Below are 12,206 nucleotides of genomic sequence, written 5' to 3' on the forward strand. Positions count from 1 at the left end.
ATCTCTATTAGGAGCCAAGCCTCATTTCCTTTGAATCCTGGGGCCATCTGCTGGATTCCATGAACATCTGTTGGACTAAGACTTCAGAATAAAATTTTTTTAAGCCACGTGTTTTCTGTGTGTTTTTGGTTTTCTCAGTAGAAATAAGATGGCTAAGGTGGAGTTCCTATACCACCACACCATATGGGGAAGGGCTAGTCAGACAGCATTTGTTCTGAGAGGAAAAGAATTTGGTGGTTGAAGTATATGACAATCTCAATTGGGCTCAGCACCTTGAGTGGCCCACAAAATATCTAATCTACAATGAGAGGCATAGCTTCTAGGAATAAGGATTGCCTGATCTGACCACATTCTGGCCTGCAGTACCGTGTTCAGTTCTGAACACCACATGTGAGCACAGTCCTGAGAAAGACATTGGGAAGCTGGATAGTGTCCCAAGGAGGGCAATCAGGAAAGAGAAGGGCCTAGAGTCCCTGTCATGCAAGAATGAGTTTAAGGACGGTTAGTGAAAAGAGGAAAAGATTCAGGGAGATTATTATACTCATATGCAAATATCTTCAGGACTATCATGGGGAAAAGGGGTCATACTTGTACTGTTTGTGCCTACCATGACCAATGGGTAGAAGTGACAAAGAGGTAAACAGAGGCTAATAATAGGAAAACCTTCTTAATAATTAGAGCTCTTCAAAACTGGAACGAGTGGCCTGGAATGGCAGTTGGTTCCTCTCCTTAGAGGGCATTAAACAGAGGTTGGGTAACTACCCACAGAGGAAATTCTAGTGGAGGTTTCTTTCAAGTATATCTTGAACTAGATGGCTTCTGGGGCCCCTTCTAGGTCTTGAGTTCTGTGATTCTGTGATATTGTCATGGAACAGTCAGGAAATAGTGTATGTGTTAGAGATACGCTAAGGTCATTATGGACATTCAGTATAGGGAGGGAAAGAGAATGATCATATTAAACATATTTCTACATTATTCATGTTGTAAAAGAAGAATCAGAACAAAATGGAAAGACCACAAGAAAGAAAAAAACAGAGAAAGATGTGTGTGTGTGTGTGTGTGTGTGTGTGTGTGTGTGTGAGAGAGAGAGAGAGAGAGAGAGAGTGAATAATATGCTTTGCTTTGATCTGTATTCAGACTCCATAGTTCTTTGGATGCGGATAGCATTTTCCATCATGAACCTTGGAATTCTTAGGTTGTTTTATTGTTGAGAGGAGCTAAGTCTATGAAAGTTGATCATCACACAATGTTGCTGCTACTGTGTGCAATGTTCTCCTGGTTCTATTCACTTCACTCAGCATCAGTTCATGTAAGTCTTTCCAGGTTTTTCTGAAATCCACCTGCTCATCGTTTCTTATAGCACAATCATATTCCCAGAAACTTTTAAAAAATTTGTTTAACATTATTCTAAGTCCAAACATTTTTCTAGCTGAGAGAGACAATGGTCCAAACTGGCCTTGTTCCCCAACCCTCCTCACACCATGCCCTCAGATATCTTTCTAGACCAAGACAATTTGAAATGAAATTTAATAGGAATCTTGAACAAGGAAATGGTTATATTATCTGAAAATACAGTTTGCAGTAAACATTTGAGAATAATAGTCACTAATAATAGTAACTTAATTTTCAATTAGAGCAATACAATTCTTTTCTTGACCTCAAGAACTGAGATGGTCTCTACTCTTTGATCAATATTGTAATGTTTTCTGAATGAGACCAAAAGGGCATTTCTTTGTGGATAGAAAAGAGAGCACTTACCTTGGCTAGATCACAGACCAATCACTTTTGGGAATGGAAAAAGCCATGATCTTAACAAAAGGCACGTTTGCCCTAAATTTGGTTTCCACTCAATCTAATTTCTTTAAGAAAAGTTTTTGGTTCTTAACCTAACCCACCTTCTTAAGGGGACAAATCTGAAAAGGGCTTCTAGAATTTATACATATAATACAAACATATACATATATATGAATATTTTTCTCCATATGTCCTTTTAAAAAATTCACATTTACAATTTATTTATTTTTAACATCTATTTAAATTTTTTGAGTTATGATTTTTCTCTCTCTACTTCTTGTTCCTTTCCCACCCATTGAGAAGGCAAGAAATATGATCTCCATTGTACATGCAAAATCATGCAAAAAACATATTTCAGTATTAGCCATGTTGCAAAATTTAAAAAAGGCAGTTAGGTGGTATAGTACATAGAGTTCTGGGCCTGCAGTCAGAAAGATTCATCTCCCTGAGTTGAAACCTGGCCTCAGACACTTATTAGCTGTGTGATGCTGGGCAAGTCACTTAACCCCGTTTACCTCAGTTACCTCATGTGTAAAATGAGGTGGACAAGTAAATGGCAACCCACTCCAGTATCTTTGCCAAGAAAACCCCAGATGGGGTTGTGAAGAGTTGAACATGACTGAAATGACTGAACAACAGCAAAAATTTAAAAGCAAGCAAAAGAAAGTGGAAAAAAAAATTGGCTTCAACCTGTACTCAGAGTCCATCAGTTCTTTCTTTGGAGATAGATAGTATTTTTCATCTTAAGTCCTTTGGAATTGTTGTGGATCATTGCATTGGTCAGAATAATGAAGTCACTCATAGTTGATCATTGTTACAATATTGCTGTTACTATGTACAATATTCACCTGGTTCTGTTTATTTCATTCTTTATCAGTTCATGTAAATCTTCTCAGGTTTTTCTAAAACCACTCTGTTTGTCGTTTTTTATAGCACAATAGTATTCCATTACAATAACATACTACTGTGTAACCTTGGGCAAGTCACTTATCCCTAATTGCCTTGTCCTCCTTCCTCCAATAGCAAATGAAAAAAAAAAAAGAAAAGAAAAATTTCCCCCAGTTTCTTGCTTTTTTTCTTCTAATCTTGGATGAGTTGGTTTTGTTTGTGCAACCTTTTTAAAATTTAAGGTAATCAAAATTATCCACTTTACTTCCCATGAGCCTCTCTATCTCAAGGTCAGTCATAATCTTTTTTCTTATCAATAGATCTGACAGGTAAAAATTTCCATGTTCCCCTAATTTCATATGCTGTCATTCTTTATGCCTAAATCATGTACCCATCCTGACCTTATCTTGGTGTATGATGTGAGATGTTGGTCTATAGATATAACCTGCCAAACTGCTTTGTAGTTTTCTCAGCAATTTTTGTCAAATAGTGAATTCTTGTCCCAAAAGCTTGGATCTTTGTGTTTATCAAATACTCAATAACTATGGTCATTTACTACTGTGTATTGTGTATCTCATCTATTCCGCTGATCCACCACTCTCTTTCTTATCCAGGACTGGATTGTTTTCATGATTGCCACTTTGTAATATAGTTTGAAGTCTGGTACTGCTAGTCTGCCTTCCTTCATATTCTTTTCATTGATTCCCTTGATATTCTTGACTTTTTGTTCTTCCAAATGAATTTTGCTCTTATTTTTTTCTAGCTTTATAAGGTGATTTTTTTTGGTAGTTTGATTGTTATGGCAGTGAATACTATAAATTAACTTAGGTTGAATTTTCATTTTTGACATATTGGCCTGGCCTACCCATGAGCAATTAGATCTGACTTTATTTGTGTGCAAAATGTTTTGTAATTGTTTTCATATAGCTCCTGGGTTTTTCTTGGCAGGTAGAATGCCAAGTGTTTTATATTTTCTGCAGTTATTTTAAATGGATTTCTCTTTCTATCTCTTCCTGATGGCCTTTGTTGGTAACATATAGAAATAGTGATGATTTATATGGGTTTATTATATATCCTACAACTTTGCTAAAATTGTTAATTGTTTGAACTAGTTTTTTAGTTGGTTCTCTAGGATTGTCTAAATATACCATCATATCATCTGCAAAGAGTAATAGTTTTGTTTCTTCCTTGCCCATTTTAATTTCTTCAATTTCTTTTTCTTGTCTCATTGCTATAGCTAGCATTTCTAGCACATTATTAAATAATAATGGTGATAGTGGGCATCCTTGCTTTGCTCCTGATCTCATTGGGAAGATTCTTGCCTATCCTCATCACACGTAATGCTTGCTGATGGCTTTAGACAGATACTACTCACCATTTTAAGAAAAGCCCCATTTATTCCTATGGTTTCTGGTGTTTTTAAGTACAAATGAGAAGTGCATTTTTTCTAAAGATTTTTCCACAACTATTGACATAATTATATGATTTTTGTTGTTATTTGTTATGGCATATTACACCAGTCGTTTTCCTGATATTGAACCAGCCTTATATCCCTGATGTAAATTCCACATGGTCACAATGTATGATCTTTGTTATATATTGATAAAATCTCTTTGCTAGTAGTTTATTTAAAATTTTGCATTAGTATTCATTAGGGAAATAGGTCTATAGTTTTCTTTCTCTGTTTTTGTTCTTCCTGGTTGAGGTATAAGAATTATATTTATGTCATAAAAGGAATTTTGTAGGACTCCTTCTTTGCCTATTTTTCCAAATGGTTTACATAGTACATATTAGAATTACTTATTCTTTAAATTTTGGGAGAATTCATTTGTAAGTCCATCTGGTCCTCTGGATTTTTTCCTGAGGGTGCTCATTGATGAATTTTTCAATTTATTTTTCTAAGATAGAGTTATTTAAATATTCTGTTTCCTCTTCTGTTAATTTGGAAAATTTGTGTTTTGCAAATATTCTTCTATTTCACTTAGATTGTCAGATTTATCTGCATATAATTGGACAAAATAATTCTTAATAATATTGTTTTAATTTCATCTTCAGTGGTGGTACATTCACCCTTTTCGTTTTTGATACTGGTAATTTCTTATTTTCCTTTCCTTTTAAAAATCAAGTTAACCAATGGTTTATCTCTTTTACTGTTTTCCCCCCATAAAACCAGCTCCTGGTTTTATTTATTAGTTTAATGGGCTTATTTACTTTCAATTTTTATTAATGTCTCCTTTGATTTTCATTTTGGTGTTTAAGGATTTTAAATTTGTTCTTTTTCTATGTTTTTAAATTGTATGCCCAATTTATTAATCTGCTCTTTCTTTATTGATTTAAGCATTTAGAGATTTAAAATTTTCCCTTAAGTACTGCTTTGGTACTATCTATTTCCTCCTGTAACTCATTTAACTTTTCTTTTAATTATTTGGATGCTATATATATGTTCAGTATTGGTATTACTTCATTGTCTATGGTACCTTTATACAAAATGTAGTTTCCCTGCTCATATCTTTTAATTGGGTCTATTTTTCCTTCTGCTTTGTCTAAGATCATGATTGATACCCCCTTTTTACTTTTTTACTTCAGTTGAAGATTCTGCTCCAGCCACTTGTTTTTACTCTGTGTGTCTTTCTGTTTCAAGTGTATTTCTTGTAAAAAAACATACTGTTGGATTCTGATTTCTACTCCATTCTACTATCTGCTTCCATTTTACAGGTATGCTCATTTCTTTGACATTCACAATATTTTCCTCCATCTTATTTTCTCATCTCACCCCCTCCCCCATTTATCCTTCTCTCTCTCTTTTTACCCTGTCCCCTCTCAAAAGTCTATTTTGCTTCTGACCACTACCTTCATTAATTCACTTTTCCTTCTATCACCACCCAGCCCCTTCTCTTATCCTCTTCCCCTCTTACTTCCCTTTTGGGTAATATAGATTTCTATACCCAAGTGAGTGTGTATGTTATTCCTTCTTTGAACCAGTTCTGGTGAGAATAAGTTTCCAGTGTTGCCCACCACTCCCTCCTACCCTGCTACTTTCCCCTCCACTGTAAAAGTTTTCTTGTGCACTTGTTTTACATGAGATAATTTTTCCCATTCTTCCTCTCCCTTCCTCCTTCTCCCAATGCATTCTTCTTTCTCACACTTTAAATTTTTCTGAGATTATCCCATCATGTCAACCCACACCCATATTTACTGTGTATACTTCTAATGCCATAGTAATAATTCTTAGGAGTTACAAGTATCATATTCCCATGTATTAATAGAAAGATTAACCATATTAAGTCCTGTAAGATTTCTCTGTCATGTTTACCTTTTTGTGTTTCTTTTGAATCTTCCATTTGAATGTCAAGTTTCTATTAAGCTCTGGTCTTTTCATTAGGAATGCTTGAAATTTCTTTATTTCATTAAATACCCATTTTCCCCCAAAGGAGTATATTCAGTTATTTTTGGTTGTAATTCTAGTTCCTTTGTCCTTCAGAATATCATATTCCAGGGGCAGCTAGGTAGCACACTGAGTAGAGTACCAGCCCTGGAGTCAGGAGGGCCTGAGTTCAAATCTGGCCTCAGACACTTGGCACACTTGATAACTGTGTGACCTTGGGCAAGTCACTTAACCCCAATTGCCCTGCCTTCCCCTCTCCAAAAAAAGAACATCATATTCTAAGCCCTCTGCTCCTTCAATGTGGAAGCTGCTAAATTTTGTGTGATCCTGATTGTGGCTCTGCAACATTTGATTTTTTTTTCTAGCTCCTTACAATTTTTCTCCTTGACCTGAGAGCTCTGAAATTTGGAAACTCTTGGTAGTTTCCATTTTGGGATCTCTTTCAAGAAATGATCAGTGGATTCTTTCAGCTTATATTTTATACTCTGTTTCTAGGATATCAGAGTAGTTTTTCTTTATAATTTCTTAAAATATGATGTCTAAGGTCTTTTTCTACTCAAAACATTCAAATAGCCCAGTAATTCTTAAATGATGTCTCCTCAATCTGTTTTCCAGTTCAGTTATTTTTTTGATAAGATATTTCACATTCTCTTCTATTTTTTCCATTCTTTTAACTTTCTTTTATTTTTCTTGATGTGTCATGGAGTTATTAGTTTCCACTGGCCCTGTTCTAATTTTTAAGGAATTATTTTCTTCAGTGAGCTTTTAAGCCTTTCCTCCCATCTGTCCAATTCTGCTTTTTAAAGAGTTCTCTTCAGTGAATTTTTTTTCACCTCTTTTGCCATTTGGCCAATTCTGTTTTTTAAGGTGTTATTTCCTTTGTAATTTTTTTGTGTGTCTCTTTTTACCAAGGTGTTGACTCTACTTTCATAATTCTCTTTCATTTCTTTCCCCAATTTTTCTTCTACCTCTCTTATTTGATTTAATAAATCCTTTTAAAGCTCTTCCTCTTCCAGGAATTCTTCTTCTTCTGTACAATTGACTTTTTTTTTTTTTGAGGATTTCCTTAAAGCTGTTTTGATGTTGTCTTCTTCTGAGTTCGTGTTTTGATCTTCCTTTTCATCATCATAGATTTCTATGGTCAGGCTCTTTTTTCATTGTTGTTGTTTGTTCATTTTCCAGCCTATTTCTTGACTTATTTAAATTAAAGTTGGGCTCTACTCCTAGGGTGAAGAGGGCACTGTCCCAAGCTTCATGTCTTTTTGAGCCACAGTTTTCAGATTTAGTTCTGGCACCTGTAAGTTTTTAGTGTTTCCAAGGTGGTATGATCAAAGGAGAGGCATGGTCATTGCTCCCCTGGCCTGTGCTCTTGTCCTTACCGAGGAAGGAAACTTGCTTCCCTATAGCCACAAGTACTAGCATTCCTCTTGGCCCTGGAACTGTGACCAGATCTGCTGCTGCCTGTGGTCATAAGCATTAGTGCTTCTCCTTGCCCTAAAACTGAGACCCAGAACTGCATATGGACAATCCAATATGATCTTGTGCCCAGTGCCAGCTTGGGGTCCTCTGTAATCTCTTTATGATGAGTTGTCAGACCCACTTACCATACCTGGTCTGAGAACTCTCAAACCTGCTACTGCTGTTGCAGCTCTGTGTGAGGACTGCTGCTGGCGTTAAACTGAGGTCTCTCCAGGCTGCTCCAGATCTGCTCCCTCCTTAGTGTCAGATCTATCCTGCTGACCTCCCAGTTGTTTCAAGCTGGAAAAATTTCTTGTCATGAACTTTTTTTATTGGCTCTACCCCTCCAGATTTCAATTTGAAGTGTTATTTTACACTTGTTGGAGTTTAAGAAGGACAAGGAATGTTGAGAGAGTTGTGATGAATTCTTGCCTCTACTCTGCCATTTTGGCTCCTTTTATCAATATTTTTAGTTAAAATAAAAAGGGGGAAGATAATATTCTCCCACAATTCCCCTCTTGTGCTTCCCAATTCAATTATCTGAAGCATGATCTATAGTGTCCATAAAGTCTGTTTGCAATATAAAATAGTTGTAACTTGTAACCATATGTGATAGAAAGAATCTGTAACAAGGATTAGAAAGCTGGATGTATCTAGTTTATTTTTGTCCTTAGAAATTTTATGTTTATTTTATTTTTAGAAATTCAACTTAATACTGTAGACACTATAAAATATTTGGGAGTCTATCTGCCAAGACAAATCCAAAGCTTATATGAACATAATTATGAAACAGTTTTCACGTGAATAAAGTCAGATCTAAATAAATGGAAAAATATCAATTGCTCATGCTTAGGCAGAGCTAATATAATAAAAATGACAATTTTACCTAAATTAATTTATTTATTCAGTGCCATACCAATTGAACTACCAAAAAATTATTTTACAGAGCTGGATAAAATACTAACAAAATTCATCTGGAAGAGCAAGTGGTCTAGAATATCTAGGGTATTAATGAAAATAAATGCTAGGGAAGGTGGCCTAGCCATACCACATATTAAACTGTCCTATAAAGCAGCAGTCATCAAAAGTACCTGGTACTGGCTAAGAAACAGAGCCATGGATCAGTGGAATAGGATAGGTACACAAGATGCAGTACTCACCGACTATAGCAATGTACTCTTCGATAAACCCAAAGAATCCAGCTTCTGGGCTAAGAATTCTCTATTTTACAAAAAATTGCTGGGAAAATTGGAAAATGGTAGGGCAGAAACTGGGCATAGACCAATATCTTATACTACATACCAAAATAAAGTCAAAATGGGTTCATGATTTAGGAATAAAGGCTGATACTATAAGCAATTTGGGAGAGCAAGGAATAGTTTACCTATCAGATTTATGGAAAAGCAAAGAATTCACGACGCCACAAGAAATAGAGAGCATTACAAAATGCAAAATGGATAATTTTCATTATGTTAAATTGTAATGTTTTTGTACAAAAAAAGCCAATGCCACAAAGATTAGGAGGAAAGCAGAAAATTGGGAGAAAATATTTACAACCAGTGTCTCTGATAAAGGCCTCATTTCTAAAATATACAGGGAACTGAGCCAAATATATAGGAATACAAGTCATTCCTCAATTGAGAAATGGTCAAAGGATATGAACAGACAGTTTTCAGAGGGACAAATTAAAGCTATCTATAGGCATATGAAAAAATGCTTGAAATCACTACTGATTAGAGAAATGCAAATCACAACAACTCTTAGGTACCACATCTCTCCTGTCAAATTGGCGAAAATGACAAAACAGGAAAATGATAAATGCTGGAGAAGATGTGGGAAAATTGGAACATTGTTACATTGCTGGTGGAGTTGTGAACTGATCCAGCCATTCTGCAGAGCAATTTGGAGCTATGCCCAAAGGGCTATAAAAATGTTCATACCCTTTGACCCAGCAATACCACTTCTGTGGTTGTATCCCAAAGAGATCACACAAGTGGGAAAAGGACCCATATGTACAAAAATATTTATAGTGGCTTTTTTTGTAGTAGCTAAGAATTGGAAATCAAAGGGATGCCCATCAACTGGGGAATGGCTGAACAGGTTGTGGTATATGAAGGTAATGGAATACTATTGTGCAATAAGAAATGGGGATGATACAGACTTCATAATAACAAGAAAAAACCTACATGATATAATGCTGAGCGAGAGGAGCAGAGCCAGGAGAATGTTATACACAATCACAGATATATGGATTCTGTGATGACCAACCCTAATAGACTTTGTTCTTCGCAGCAATGCAAGGTGCAAGGACAACTCCAAAGGACTCATGATGGAGAGAGCTAAACATAGCTACATAGAAAGAACTATGAAGTATGAATGCAGATTGAGGCACACTGTTTGCTCTCCTTTTTTTTTTTTTGCTTTCCCTTTGTTTTTTTTTTCACTTTTGTTTGTTTTTGGTTTTGTTTCTTCTTTCTCCTGATCCATTCCATTGGTCATAATTCTTCTTTACAACTTGACTATTGTGTAAATAAGTTCAATGTGAAGTTATATGTAAAAGATATATCAAATTCTACACCATCTTGGGGAGGAAGGGGGGAAGGAGGGGAAGAAAATTTGTAACTCAAAATTATGTGGAACTGAGCGTTGTAAACTAAAAATAAAAAAATCTTATTTATAAAAAAAAAGAAATTCAACTTAAAAGTTACTTATTTTTCAGGATTACTGTTCACCCATGGCTTCACTAGAAGAGAAAGTAAACAGAAAATCAGCTTGAAAATGTTTTCCATGAACTACAGAATTGTATTACCCTTTGTATTAGTAATGATGGCGGACATATTGAAAATTAACAAGAGCAACAAAAAAAAATTAAGTGTTTCTTCTTTCTTTTGCTTGTTACAGATTCTTTCTATCACATATAGGTACAAAGTTACAACTATTTTAAATTGCACACAGACTTTATGGACACCCCGTGTGTGTGTGTGTGTCTGTGTGTGTGTGTGTGTGTGTGTGTGTGTATTAATTCTAGTATTTTGATTTTGCATCTGATAATAAGAAGCAAGGACTGATTGCTCTAGTTGGTCTAAAATAAGGAGCTCTTTCTGTTTTGCTTTAATACAGTGAATGTAGCAAACAGTGGGACAATAAGAACTATTCGAGGTGTTATAACAGTATTCCAGGTGACACAGTAGAGTAGAAGGCATTGTTGGACTGGGATACAGAAAGTAATATAAGGGGTAAGAGACAAGACTCAGTGCTCCAACATTTGAGTCTCTAGCCAGCTGTTTCATCTCCTGGACAGTAGCCAGAAGGCTCTGAAGATTAACAAAGCTGCCAGAGATTGAGACAACTAGAACTTAAAAGTAACATTAGTGTCCTAGTCAGCTGGACAGAAGATAATCTGATCCCTTTAACCTTAGCTATTACAGACTACATATTCTGAATTTAAATATTGATTCTTTTAATATAGACAGAACTCTTTTGTAAGCATGCTGTTTAATCTAACAAATTTTACCAGGTAATATCCTCATATCAAGTCTGTTTCCATCAATCCAAGCATCACATCTGTACCAATGACTCCCAAATCTGTGTATAAATCCTTCACTGTAAGAAACGGGGGGAGTAGTTTTGTTTCCATAGAGTTCAAAGTATCCCTCTGTGGCCAGAATGGCCTTTGTTTTCTTTGGGTGGCTCAGTTTATCTCATTGGGCCTTGCTGAGTGCCGGGCTTGCTGCTCCTCTTCGGGGCAGGAAGCCTAGAGACCCGTGCCTGTGAGCAGAGAACTTGCTGTGTGATGAGTCATGGGGCTGACTGAGGGGAGGTATTGACTCCAGAGCCACACCCTATTGGGTGTTAACCTAGGGGAAGGGGCCAACTCAAGAACCAATGGGCCCTGGTCATTCAGGCGGCACTTGATGATGTCAAAAACTCTATAAGAGGGGAGAAGACGGCTTGAAGATCTCTCTTTCCTTTTCCGGTTGGTGTGGGAGCAGTGGCGAGCGTGACTCTGGGCCAGCCCTTGCTCTTGGGCTGAGCCCAGATGTTGGTAACTATGAATTGTATTGGGTCTGTCTGTTGATATTTGTAATTTGTTTGTATTTTGTTCTGAAGTTCGGGGTACTGGTTTTGTTTTTCCCCCAAACTAAATGAATGTTCTTAACTTTGGGGTGTTGGCTTTTTCCCCTGAAGTAAGTGAATGAATCTGTATTGGGTCTGTCTGTTGATATTTGTAATTTGTTTATATTTTGTTCTGAAGTTTGGGGTGCTGGATTTTTCCCCTGAGCTAAATGAATGTTGCCTGAATGCTCCCCTGAACTAGCTGAATGCTGCATTAAAGTAAGCTGGTCAACCCCTTCACTGTGCTTTCCTTGTTTAAGCAGATAAAAAGAACCTGTGCTTTCCCAGCGTGCTGGCAGCCTCCTGGGTGCATCTTATGCCCCCACAGAAGCTGCTAGCTGGATTGTTAAAACACCCTCCCCCCTCCCCACCAGCTTTACCAGAATGTAAGTCAGGTGACTGATTAGAACTAATTCAAATCAGAGTTCTGATCTAGCAGAGACCAAGCCTCTGGTTGGTCAAAAGGTTAGAAGCTTGTACACATGCTTAAGTGAGCCATTTGAGGAGGACATGATGTAGGCAGTCAGGGGGTTACATCTGGCCAGTGGAGAACCTGGCAGGAGAT

Source organism: Trichosurus vulpecula, chromosome 7 (assembly GCF_011100635.1).
Source record: "Trichosurus vulpecula isolate mTriVul1 chromosome 7, mTriVul1.pri, whole genome shotgun sequence".
Lineage (NCBI taxonomy): Eukaryota > Metazoa > Chordata > Mammalia > Diprotodontia > Phalangeridae > Trichosurus > Trichosurus vulpecula.